The 14,062-nt window shown below is 43.3% G+C and overlaps 1 protein-coding gene across 5 annotated transcripts in view; it reads left to right on the top strand.

Moving 5' to 3' along the window:
• The window catches only part of SGMS1 (sphingomyelin synthase 1), a 253,701-nt gene that overhangs the window by 103,828 nt on the left and 135,811 nt on the right, over window positions 1-14,062 (top strand). The window contains exon 1 of one of the 5 annotated variants that reach the window (XM_079793328.1): window positions 11,523-11,690. The exons of the other annotated variants lie outside the window; for them this stretch is intronic. The gene's annotated coding sequence lies outside the window, so the exon portion shown is untranslated. Of the gene's footprint in view, window positions 1-11,522; window positions 11,691-14,062 lie in introns of those variants that run through there. 5 annotated transcript variants of the gene reach the window in all.

Genomic DNA, 14,062 nt, shown 5'->3' with positions numbered 1-14,062 from the left:
AGTCTGCACCCTCTCCAATCTGGGACCCCTGGGGGGATGTCCGACTGCCGGTTAAGGCCCGATCCCTGGATCGGGCCTTAACCGGCAGTCGGACATCCCTCTCACAATCCGGGACCGCTGGCTCCCAACCACTCACCTGCCTGCCTGCCTGCCTGATTTGCCCCTAACCGCTTCTGCCTGCTAGCCTGATCGCCCCCTAACCACTCCCCTGCCAGCCTGATTGATGCCTAACTGCTCCCCTGCCAGCCCGATTGCCCCTAACTGCCCTCCCCTGCTGGCCTGGTCACCCCTAACTGTCCTTTCCTGCAGGCCTGGTCCCCCCTAACTGCCCTCCCCTGCAGGCTTGATCGCCCCCAACTGCCCTCCCCTGCAGGCCTGGTCCCCCCCCCCCCCCCAACTGCCCTCCCCTGCCAGCCATCTTGTGACAATGTGGGGGTGGCCATCTTGTGGCGATGTGGGGGCGGCCATCTTGTGATGATGTGGTGGAAGCCATCTTGTGGTGGCCATCTTGTGATGACATGGGGGCGACCATCTTGTGATGACGTGGGGAGGCCATCTTGTGATGACATGAGGGTGGTCATCTTGTGACACTAGGGCGTGAGAGTCAATTTGCATATTACCTCTTTATTATATAGGATTAGCAATCTCAAATGCTTACTGTATCAAAGGTTGATATCCATGGTAAGTAGGTAATCACTAAAATGTTCGTTTCTCTTAACCTGTTCTTATTTTAGCTTGGAAAAATGGGCATTTTGCTTAGACTGCTTCATTTAGAAATACTTATGATAGAACACAATGGCCTGTAGGCAGAGGCATAATTGCAGTGAATTGCAATTTTGCACTTGTAGTTAAATTATATAAAATATCTTTTGTTTAGTGCTCATAGGCAGCTTTTTGATCTCTTGTTTGGGTCTTTTGAACCTAACATGTGTTTCCTTTCCTTGGGTAGGAGGACAGTTGGAATTGAAATGAGATTTCAGACTCAGTTTTGATTCATAGTTATTTTTCATGGGTTTAAGAATACAAGGGGTGTGACGTTTCCTCTGGGTCCTTTTGTAAGTAGCTCCTATGGCTCTCTGGAAGCATTCTCTCACTGAACAATAATCCAGTTCCAGTTTCTGATGGGAAGTTGCAGTTGGGAATATTTGTGCTAAATATCTTATATGAAAAATTACGCAAATGCAATAAAAATAGTTTGTGCTTAAGTGGCTTAATTTTGAGGTTTGTGTAAAGTTTAATACTGATCTCATAAATTTAGGGCTATGTGTTTAAGGTATTTTTAGTGCCATCCTTATCTTTAAATTAATTACTGTGATACTTTTTTGGGTGAGTGAGTTCTTGTGAGATATTTTAACTCCTCTATGTGGTCTCGAACTATTATTTCAACCTCTTGAGTGGGAGAAGCCTTTGTGTCTTTCCCAACTAAGTCCATTTCCTAACTCCGTGGTCGGCAAACCGCGGCTCCCGAGCCACATGCAGCTCTTTGGCCCCTTGAGTGTGGCTCTTCCACAAAATACCACGGCCTGGGCGAGTCTATTTTGAAGAAGTGGCGTTAGAAGAAGTTTAAGTTTAAAAAATTTGGCTCTCAAAAGAAATTTCAATCGTTGTACTGTTGATATTTGTCTCTGTTGACTAATGAGTTTGCCGACCACTGTCCTAACTGAACTGACTGGAAAGGGGAGTTTTGATTTGCGATGGACGGTGGAGAGGAAGCAAAGAAGATGCTTTTAGAACCTTGAGCACTGGTAGTGGGGGGAAATGTATGTGTTTGGGAGTCATACTGAGTCGGTGTTTTGGGAGCCAGAGGATTGGATCAGTGTCTGGTGACCCTTATGAACTGGAGGTAAAAAGAGAAGAGTACATGTAAAAACTAGTGCAATCTGAACAAGGTCTGTAGTTTCGCTAAAGAAACTGTACAATGTCAAGTTTTGATCATTGTATTGTAGTTATGTAAGATAAAGGGGGACCCTGGGATACATAGGAGCTCTCTACTATTTTCACAACTTCCATGTGAGTCTAAAATTATTTCAAAATCAAAAGTTAAAAAAGCCTTGGCCAGTGGGCTTAGTGTTAGAACATCAGCCCATGCACTGAAGGGTCTTGGGTTCGATTCCCAGTCAAGGGCACATACCTGGGTTGTGGGTTTGCTCCCTGCCCCTGGTCAGGGAGCATGTGGGAGGCAACCAATCGATGTCTTTCTCTCTAGCCCCTCACCCTCCCTCCCTCCCTCCCTCCCTTCCACTCTCTGAAAAGCAATGGAAAAAAATATCCTCAGGTGAGGATTACCAACAACAAATAGTTAAAAAAAAACACACGACACAATGAGATACCACCATATACCTATTAAGATGGCTAAAAAAAACAGGCAAATGAAACAAAAATGGTTAATACCAAGTCCTGGCAAAGATGTAGAACAACTAGAACTCTCTTGCATTGCTAGTATAGCCACTCTGGAAAACAGGTAGTTTCTTACAAAGTTAAACATATATGTACCATACAAGCCAGAAATTTTCTAGCTAGGTATTTACCCAAGAGATATGAAAACCTCTGTTCACACAAAAACCTGTAGGCTAATATTTCTAACAGCTTTAATCATAACTACACATAACTGGAAAAAACACAAATGTCCTTCAGCAAGTGAATGGATAAATAAGCTAATATATCTATCAACGGAATATTCAGCAATAGTAAAGGACAAACACAACTATTTGGATGAATCCCAAATAAATGCATTATATCATGTAAAAGAAGCCAAACTCAAAGAGGTATATCCGGTGTGACTCAAAAGGGTACTTGCTTACTGTATGTAGTTCCATTTGTGTGACATTCTGGAAAAGGCTACAGTGTAGGGTCAGGAAGCAGACCGGTGGTTGGCTGGGGTTGGGGAAAGGATTGGCTTACAATGGCATAAGGAATTTTGGATTGAGCAAAATGTTTTTATCCTGATTGTGGAGTTGATTTGTGACTGTATGTTTTGGTCAAAACTCATAGAACTGTATATTAAAAACAATGGGTTGCTGCATGTAAATTATATCCCCAAAATCTGACTTTAACATGAAACAATATCACCACCACACACACACACACACACACACACACACACACACACACACACACACAAAGAACAATGGGCTCTGGCTTAAACACCCATGAAGAATTCAGTGTCTGCCACTAGCCTATGATTGGCTAAGGATTTGTGAGGTCATTAGTTACACAAGATGTCTCATTCAGACATGAGTGGAGTGTAGCCTCTTCAGTGCTTTGGTCTCTAATTGAGCAATGGAAATAACTATTACCTTAGAGCTGGGTGCTCTAACATTTGTGAAGCAGAATGCTGCTGGGAGATTAAAACAAAAGCTCCTGGCTCTCGCTTGTGGATATAGCCTTTAGCATATGAACATTTAATCAAATATCACTCTATCTCCTCTCCTGGGTCCTTTGTCATTAAATAAGCCATTCGTAGAAAAGACTTGAGTTGTTGGATTGTTTTAAATCTCAGCTGTAACAACTGTACTGTCGTTAATGGACTATAAAATGTCCTATTTTCCCAGCAACACAATTGATTTGGTAGGAGGGAGGGATAATTTCAGCACTACAGCAGGTAGTCTAATTTAAATGTAGCTCACACATGCATATAGCAGGAATGGGAAGATTCTTACTGGAAATTTAAAGTGCTAGAGCTCTGAATCAGTGTTTCTTGATAATCAAAACTCTTTATAAAATTTGATTTTGAAAGAAGATTTAAACTCTGAACTCTTGGCTATGATTTGTGGTGTTGAAGGATATAACTTTTACTTTTATGGGATCTGGATAATGCATATGAGATAACTAACAACAGTCTTTTCCCAACAGAAATCTTCTTGTTAACTTAAAACTGGGATTTATTAGATTGGTTTGGATTTAATGCTATCCAGTAGTCATTTCAGTTGAGCAAACACTTTCTAATTATTAACCACATGTCATGCCTATTATGAGGTGTTGGGTTTGCAGAGGCAAATGAGCCTCAAGCCCTGTTTTCAAGTAGTCCACCATAAAGCAGGTGGACCAAGCTATGTGCAGCTCCCTTAAATTCAGCTACAGGGGAGACCCCTCAGCAGGAAGCCCTTACCTAGGAGATGACACTTGAGTTACCCTCTGCGTGTAAGTAGAATGTTCTCTGCAGAAGAGAGAAAGCCTGGATTTTGCAGGCAGAAGGAGTTGAGTGCTATGTGAAAGCTTTTGTAGTCAGGGAATCATGACTTAGAAATGGGGCAAAGAATTTCTTCCTTTTCTCCCCAACTAAATAAACGTTCAAATAAAAGCAATATACATGTAGTAAATGAGATATAAAATTGTAAGTAATTTACCCCCTTTCCTCCCCTGTATTAGTTTCTATTGCTGCTGCAATTAATTACCACAATGTTAGTGTTGTGAAACAACACAAATTTATCTTATGCTTCTGTAGAGCAGAACCCAACATGGGTCACCCTGGGTTAGAATCAGAGTCCGGGCTTTCGGCCTTTTCTGACTTCCAGACGCTGCCAGTATTCTTTTGCTCTTGGTTCTTCCTCCATCTTCTCTCTGACGATTTTTCTGTAGTCAAACCCAGGAAGGGGTCTCTGATTTTAAGGATCTGCGCGATTAGATTGGGCCCATCTGGATAATCCAGGATACTCTTCCCATATCAATATCCTTAATTAATTAATTTAAAAATATTTTTAAGTTTAAGTTGGCATACAATCTGATATTGGTTATATTAGTTTCAGGTGTACAATATAGTAATTCGACATTTTTATACCTTACAATATGATTACCCCACTCATTCTAGTAATCATCTATCACCATGTAAACTTTTCAGAGTATTATTGACTATATTCCCCTTCCCCTTTCACCCATCCCCTCATTCCCTCCCTTTGGTCTCTGTTTCAATGAGGCTGTTTCTGTTTTGTTTGTTTGTTTTGGATTCCACATATAAGTGAAATTATATGGTATTTGTCTTTCTCTGCCTAATTTATTTCACTTAGCATAATATCTTAGAGACCCATCCATATTGTTGCAATGGCAAGGTTTTATTCTTTTTATTGCTGAATAATATATCAGAGTGTGTGTGTGTGTGTGTGTGTGTGTGTGTGTAGCACATCTTCAATACCCTTAATTTAATCACACCTTCAAAGCCTCTTTTACCATGTAAGGTAATATATTCTCAGGTTTGGGGGCTTAGGATGTAGACATGGGGCCATTATTTTCCCCATCACATCCTCCCATCCTTATTCCCTTTTTTCCTCCCCACTGGTAAACTATTTGTGCACCAAAGCTTTTATACACACACACACACACACACACACACACACACACACACACACATATTTAAATTTATATTTAAAATTAAAAGCTTTTTCCTTTTTATTGAATTTATTAGTGTGACACTGGTTAACAAAATTATACAGGTTTCAGGTGCACAATTCTACAACACACCATCTGTACACTATATTGTGTGTTCACCACCTCAAGTCAAGTCTTCATCTATCACCTTTGTACCCTCCTCCACCTTTCCCTACGCCCTTCCCTCCCACAATCATCACACTGCTGTTCATGTTCATGAGTTTTTTTCTCTCTTTTTTCTTCTTTGCTCAATCCATGTTATATCCATATTCGGTCATACTATATAAAGTTATATCTTAAAGTCCTTTCCTTGTATTGTAATAGAATTCTAGTTAGCAGCATTACTTTTGTTGAAGGGCACAAACATATTGTAATGACGATCATTGGACATATAGCTTGATGTCTTTTCCACACATGTTCTTAGGGAAAATATACTGAATTGCTGGAATAAGAGCATATATGTGAGTTGTTCATTTTGGCAGAATTTGAGAAATTAATACAGAGAAAAGAAACACTTGGTACTAAAGAAAGGAAGTTCTCTAAAAGCACTGATGATGGAAATGAGCATTAATTTATGGCGTAGCATGTGCCAGTCACTATGTTAGAGGATGACTTGCTTTTTCTCATTTGTATTTCTCTGTGATCCTAAGAGAGATGTTAACCCCAGCTTATTGACCAGGAGAGTGAGCAGTAGAAGCCTGAGTAACATGCCCCAGGTGGCGACTCTAGGATTACACTCCATCTGCCTACCTCAAGGACATAGTAACCCCTTAAATTAATCCTCTACTTCTCAGCCCTTAAGCGTGGTCAGCAAAATGGCAAATTGGTAATATTGTTAGATTGTTGAGTTCTTTAAATGCTTGTGGTACTCTTATGTGCATCCTCATTTGATGTTTTACTTTAAAAACATCTCACAGAATGAGTTTTAACAGAGCCTTGCTGTAGCACAGCACCCTCAGGGAACCCCTGCGTTACCTAGAGCCTGAGGTCCAGCCGCTCTGGCCCAGTGGCCGGGGCTGATGGGAGTGGGGTGAGCCTCCTTCTCTGTGAGTTGTCCCTCCTGGGATCTGCTGAGTGAGAGGGAGTGGCTCCCTCCTGTCTCAGGCTGAGCTGGGCTTCACTGTAACCAGGGGAGCCTCGGTCAGAACAGAAATTCTCCTGGTGTTGCCACTCTGGGGTGTGAGTGTATTGGGGTTTGAAGCTCCTGAGGATGGCATGAGGCCATTTAGGGCTGCTTCTCCGAAAGCCTCCATCACCAAGCCCACATCGCCTGGCAGGTCCAGTGGTGGCCGTAAGTAGTAGTGGACAGCAGACTGTTGGCAGGGGGTTGGCTGATTTGGGAAGGGGGAGAGGTGGTTGGATTCCATCGTAGCATGCAGGTCATAGGACTTGCCTCCGGGATCATAAAAATCAGGGTGTGGGGTGCTTCCAATTGCTCAGGCCTTTTTCTCGCGCTCTTGGACGAAAGCAGCGTGATTGCTCGCTCCTTCAGAGTGAGCAGCGCTAGATAAAGGAGTGGCCGAGCTGCCTGCCTTCCAGCCCGTTTGGCTCGGCCCCGGTTGGCCTGGGCCCAGGGCTCCACGTTCCTGGGCTCTGTCATTGAGAGAAGAGCTCAGTGCAGAGACAAGGAGCTACTTACGTGAACTCAGACCAGTGGCAGCCGCAAGAAAGGAGAGTGATCAAGTCCTTCTGTTTTGCTTTCGCTCAACTCTAAAGGGTACTTCAGGATTTTTATAATATTGCAGAGTTCCTTAGGAGAATTTGACTTGGGGCATTTATTCTTAAGGTTTTGGGGACTTTCTGTGAGGGGAGGGGCTCTCTGTCAGGACAGTCTGACAGGGATGGACCTGTTGGCTGGATCTAGCTACCAACAGGCTGTGTGATCTTGTCTCAGTTACTTTCCCTCTCTGGGCCTTTAATCCAGGAAGCTTGGATTAGAGCAGCTGAGTGGTCCGTGCTCAGTACCAGCACTTTGGGTACCGGTCCATTGGACGCTAGAGCACTGGGTCCTACCTGACACGCTTTGCAGAGCTGCTTCTGATTCCTGGGTCGCAGCACTTATCCGCTCTGTGAGCGTAAGCAAGTGACTCCTCCTTCACCTCTTTGACCAGATGGGGATCAAGTCACTGGGATCACGGTGTAGTTGTAATGATTCAGTCCATTAAGTGAGGTCATGTGTGAGTAAAGCACTTAGCAGGTACCTGGCGCCTGCCTGGGAAGGGTGCAGCTCTTGGGGGACCGCCTTAGCATATAGACCCCCTTAGCACGTGGTATGTGAGGGTCTTGCAGCACAGAGTGAGCGGCTCCCGTTAGCTTTAATAAGAAGAACAAATTCTGGTAACTGTGGACCTGCAAGACGCTCTTTCCTCCCTGCTTTCTATTCCTTAACATCACGTGACTTTGCTCCTACAAGGGTGTCAGTGGCTGACCTCTGGGGTCTCAGCCTGGGTAGCTCTGCTCTCTGGGCTGCCCTTTGAAGAGGATTCTATAGCAGGAAATGAAACTGACCACAGGCATGGTCTAAATGGCTCAACGTGGCATTTCTCAATTTGGGACTTCATTGTTTCAACATAGCTTTTTCATAGTTCCTTACTTTCGTTATTAGAAATTTGTGAAGCATATACAATGGAGTGGAAAAACAGCTATATTTTCTTGAGAGAAGACAGGGAAGCGCGAAAAGGAAGGCTTCATCTTCTCTCAAATATTTATTGAACTCGGCTATATTTAAGGCACTGGAGATGCAAAAATGAGTATCACCGATGTGGTCCTTGCCGTCATGGAGATTAGGTTATTGGGGCAGGGCCGACATTCCATCGCAGAAGTGATGATTTCAGTATAGCTGACAGGGCTTGGAGAAGTAGTGTGGATAAGTGTGTGACGTAGGATCCCATGTGATGGGGAGATCAGGACAGTCACCCAGGGGTGACATGTAGCTTGAGGTGTGAAGGAGGAGAGGGAGAGCATGCCAGGGCGGATGGCGATGGCGTTTCTTCAGGCAGAAGAAACACGAGCAAAGGCTCCCTGGCAGAAAGGAGCTGGGCCCATCAGAGAGTGTGAAGAAGGCCAAGGTCACTTGGAGGCTAGTGAGCTTGGGGACAGACGGGGGTGAATGATCTAGATAGGAGGTAGGCCAGGGCTGGTGGCCTGGACGTGGAGGAGCCAGGTTTTATTCCAAAAAGCAGTAGGAAGCTTTGAGTTACTTAAGGATGCGCCATGATATAATTCCATACGTGATTTTAAAAGGTTGCTTTTTTCTTTCAATCCAGTGTTAGACAAGATGAGAGAGCAGCTACGAAATGTTTAAATATCACATATTTTTTTGTTTTTATAAATCGGTCTAAAAACCAAGATGTCCATCTGTTAAATTGTTCAGATTTGGGGGCTAAAGTATAACGCATTGTAATTCCTCTAAGATACTTGTTTTTCTGGGAGGGGCCATTGACTTTTGATGACATTGTTTACTTTCTGGAGAAAGGTATGGAGGTTAGCATCAAAAGTACCTCAAAGCAGAAATTTGAGGGCAGCACTGGATACAAACCTTTTGTTAGAGATATTGTTGGATCTCTGGGTCTCTGCATAGCCAGTCATTTGAAAGGACTAATAATCAGATGTGTTCCTAAACTTACTTATTTTGAGAATAAATCTATTGCCATCACTTATAAAAAACGGATCTCGGATTGTGAAAGAAGAGGCTGTATATATATAGATGTGAGTTACAAATATATTGCTGGAGTCACACTCCTGTTTGAATCACCAGCATTACTAGTTGTGTAACCCTGCTCAAGTTACTTAACTTCTTACTTTAAACGGGTGCTACCCAAATTGTATTGTTACTTGAGAGGTTACAAGAAAATAAATATGCATTATTATTGAATTTAAGAGCTAACCTAATTGATGCTATTATGAAATGGGATTTAGAGGTAGAAGTATCGTAAAGAGAACCAGGTGTTAGAGAATATAATTGGTCCACTCCAACGCTCCCCAGACTTGCCTGAGCGTAAGGATATCCTCGGGGTGCTTGTGAAAATGTGCATTCTCAGGCACCACCCAGATTTGCTGCATCGGCTCTCCAGAGGCGGGTCCTGGGAACCTTGCTCGGGTAGGCAGGTGATGACGCACCTTCGCTTTTGTGAGCCTGTCCTTGGTTTCAGATACTCTGCCCGGTGGATCTCAGGTGTGTGCTTATACTTGCCAGATGATGACCCAATTTTCAGACAGGAAATGTGGTCACTGTTTGTATAGGCCATCGTATTCAGAATCTTCTCTCTAATCAAAGCAGATGTAACTTGCTCTGGGTTCCCAGCAACATGAGATGACGTGTAGCTACAGAACAGCGTGGTGCGGTCTACGTTACTCAGCCTTCTTGGCCTTTTCTTTCTCTTTAAAAAACCTGACAACCGTTATAACCTGCTCTGTGAAGTATCCACAGTGACCTGGCCAACATATCTTGACAACCCCGTCCTCCCGAGCCTCTGAGGCCTCCAGCCCCGGCTGTCAGAGTGGCAGTGACCCGGGAAGTGTCTGGACCCCGTTCCTGGTGTTGTTATTGGAGGCCGAGCCTGGGAGCTGCTCTTTCCGCCTCTGAGAGCTGGGAACCAGGAAGGAACGTTCCACTTGACTGCACTCAGGACAGCGTGTTCTTAATCAGCTGCTCTGGAAAAACAGCATTATGTTGTTTTCACACAAGCCTGCAAGTGCATTTCCCCTCGTTGGCTGGCCCCGGCAATCATGTTCCTCTCGGCGACAAAGGGAGATGAGCAGCTGAAACTGTTGCTGCCAGGGCTGCGCTTTCCGCAGACATCCAGGTGGAGTTCACACCTCTGGGAGCAATCCAGGATTTCCATTATCAGTGAGGCGGTGGGACCCCCACACCGGCCGGGGCTGCGGGCGGTTGTTCTCTCACATGAGTCTGTGAAGATTTAAAGAATTTTCTCTAGCAGCAGTTTTTTAATTGGTCATGGTTTTGTACTGATGCTTCACTACACTTGACCTGCTGGGAAAGGTATGGAGGCTAGGATCACAACTACCTCAAAGCAGAAATTTGAGGGCAGCATGGGACACAAACCTTCTGTGAGAGATACTGTTGGATCTCTGCATAGCCAGTTATTTGAAAAGCCTAATAATTCAGACGTGTTCCTAAACTTACTAACTTTTGAGAATAAATCTATTGCCATCACTTGTAAAAAATGAACAGTTTTGAATCACTAGTACTTACTAGCTGTGTAACCTTGCACAAGTTACTTAACCTCTTACTTAAATGGGTGTTACCAAAATTGTATTATTATTTGAGGGGTTAGGAGAAAATAAATATGTGTTATTGTTAACATTTAAGAGCTAGCCTAATTGACGGTATTACTAAATGAGATTTATTTCAGGTTGACCTTAACTGTATTTTTCTGTTTGCATTATCATGGGAGAAATTTATTTGTGCTAAGAATGTTATTTGGATGTTAAATTCATTTTCTGACCCATGACATATCAACCCATGTTTAGGAACTTTTTAAAAAATTTAAAGTTGCCTCAGCTGGTTTTGTTCAGTGGTTAGGGCATCAGCCTGTGGACTGAAGGGTCGCAGGTTTGATTCCCAGTGGAGGGCACATACCTCAGTTCCAGGCTCCATCCTGGACCTGCATTGGGGAGCGTGCAGGAGGCAACCAGTCAGTGTGTCTCTCTCACATCACGGTTTCCCTCTCTCCCCTTCCACCCTCCCTTCCACTCTAAAACTCAATGGAAAATATCCTCAGGTGAGGATTTTAAAAAAAGTGGAAAAGTTAATGTGTGTTTGTAGTTCTGCATATTTTTATTCCTTAGAAAAAGCCTGTGAGGTCTTGAGGGCATCTACCTAAATACTGCACATTTACAGTTAAGAATCTAGAGATTCAAAGGGAAGGTATTTCTTATCCTTTTTTCCTTGCCTTCATATTTTCATGCGAGAAAATTTTGTATCTGCAAAACATTAAATGGCGGAATCCTAAACTTTTAGTGAATTTAAAAACAACTCATTGGGGAAATGTTGTGAAATACGGGCCGAGTTGGCTCGCCTAGAGGACTAAACCTTCCAGACAGAAAAGCCGGGGCGGGGCTGGCGTGCGGTGAGTGAGCTTTCTTCTCTCAGGTGGGTAGGTAGGAGGAATCCGCCCTCCGTGGGGACTGACCCTCTCCCTCACTCAGGAGCTCTGTGATGGGACGAGTCTAGGCCTGCATTGCTTTCGTTCCTGAATTCTTTTGCTGTTCTGGCTTTTTTTTTTTTTTCTTTCCTCATTTGTAAATCATCTCTGTGTGGAAGTTCAAGAGTCATCTTTTAACAGGCAGTAGAGATGATCACCCAGGTAAGCCGTTCTGATCCGTTGTAGCCAGATTGGTGCCTTGTCAGGTGAGGGGCCTCTGTGGGAGGAGGGAGTTGGTGGAAGAACAGCGGGACCTGGGCACTCGGGTCCTGCTGACAGGAGGAGGCAAGGCCCGCGCCAGGCATTTGTAAATTACAAATATAGTACATACTGAAGACAGTCTGTCTACAAAGGAAGACCTCTGTTCAAAGAAACTAAAAACCCCAATTCCCCAGCAAACATACAGGCACAAAAACGGACAATAAGCAAGATGTGCAAGTTTAATTTTGTTAAATACCCATACTTAAAATTGTAATTGTTTATGCAATTATGTCTAATTATCTAAGAAGTAGTTCTAAGATTTTTTATTAGGGTTTTAATGACACTATGTATTTTAACATCTCACCATATTGCCTAACCTTTCTAAAAGTGGGATTCCTATCTTATACTTTTTTTCTAAGTTCCTGCTGCACCAAACACAGGACAGAGCACCTTATAATAAGGATTTCGAGATGACTTGTTGAATTGAGTTGAAGTGTGACTCAGTTGATTTATGTAGGTGGATTCTGCACTACTTGCTTGTGGGTGTTCACATATTCATGATGTTTATTTACAAGCTGTTTCAGTTCAAGCAATGCTTGCAAATTTTTCTTAGTCTGTGTGTGAATCATGTAGAATTATCTCTGCAAATTAGTTTTCTTAATTAACACAGAGAAGAGGGAAAAATCAAACATGTTTAATTAAGTGCCCTGCCTAGGATAGTTAAAAATGTAACGAAGTACTTTAGTATGTAACATAAAATTTTGCATAAAATCATGTATACAAGCGATAATTGTAAATAGTTGTTATAATGTTCACATAATTTAGAACTCTGTTTTTATTTGTGTTAGAATGATGGAGTTTGGGGACTGGATTCCTTCCCTCTACCCAGTTCTCAGAATTGAAGGAGAGTCTGCAGGGAGGTGCTGTGGATGGACAGGGAGAGGAGGTCCTACAAGTGGGCTGAGGACTTGAGAAGCGGGGGGCGGGTGGGGGGGGGGGCGAACAGGGCCCACTGCGGGAAGCATAGGTGTTATTGCTGGAGAGGATGCCAAAAGATGACTGTGGAGAGGCTGGGACACTGTGCAGGGAGGTTCTTACTTACTCTTGGGTTTTAAGCAGGAAGTGACAAGATACAATTTCTGCTGTAGAAAGATCTCTTCTGCATGGTTTTGGGGGTGGACTGGAGGCCACAGCAGCATTTGCACATTCAATTGCTCCTCCCTCGGGCCTCCCTGTGCCTGCCTCTGCTTTATTTTCCGGGAGGCACTTGTCACCAGATCACACAGCATTTTATTTATTTGTTTACTTGCTCATTGCCTGCTCTCCTAACTGGAATGAAAACTCCCCGAAGGCAGGGGTGTGTCTGTATCCCAATGCGGTATCTCCAGTGCCACCATAATGCCCAGCAAGTAACAGGTGCTCAGCAAGGATATATTCACCAATCGAATGCTTGAGTCAGTTTCTGAAATCAAAGTGTGTCATTACTTTCCCCAAAAATTTACTAATTGATTACAGAAGGAAAAAATAGTAACAGAAGTGGGAAATATGGACAACACTTTAAAGGAGGAATCAAAATTAACATCACAATCAGGGACAATGGTGTCACCTGCCTCTAGATGTCACACCCCAGTCAAGAATGGGGCATCTGAATCTAATCATGAAGAAACATCAGAGAAAACCAACTGAAGGCTATTCTCTAAAATGACTGGCATGTATTCTTCAAAAATATCAATGGCATGAAAGACAAAAGCTGAAGAACTGTTTCAGTTGAAGGAACACTAAGGAGACATACGGGTTAAAAGCAGTTTATGATTCTGTGCTGGGTCCTGGGGAAAAGAAAACTGCCGTAAAGGTCATTAAGACGATTGATGAGATTAAAATATGCAAAGGGGACCTGGGAAACATCACAAGCCAGCAAGATTGCTTCTATCTAATTTAGCTCTTTGGATAAAATGTCAGGATTCACAAGCCACATATCTGGGTGGCTTGAGTCATGTTGCAGGTCAAAGATCAGCAGGGGTAAGAACCCTAGAATTGGATTCTAGAGACCTGGCTTCTATCGGGGCTCTGCTGCTCCCCCCCGCCCCCCAAACTGTTTGTGGCCATGGTTCTTTCTCAGAGGTTGGAGTTCTGAGGTTCAGAGACTCTGCTGTTACATAACTTTGAATCTGAACAGCACACCTAGTTCCAAGGATGTGAATGCTAGGGTTTACTGTAGCTTTTCTGGAGGTAGGATTCAGATTTCAAAAGCCAGTGAAGGAGGAAAAAGTAAAGACTGTGACGGACAGGTTTCCTTTTTAGTAGCACTGATGTTCTTATTTGTTGATTTCTTC

The sequence above is a fragment of the Cnephaeus nilssonii genome (genome assembly GCF_951640355.1).
Source record: "Cnephaeus nilssonii genome assembly, chromosome: 16".
NCBI classification, from domain to species: Eukaryota; Metazoa; Chordata; class Mammalia; order Chiroptera; family Vespertilionidae; genus Cnephaeus; species Cnephaeus nilssonii.
Note: the sequence above shows the minus strand (reverse complement) of the source record. Positions and strands in the feature narration are given on the sequence as shown.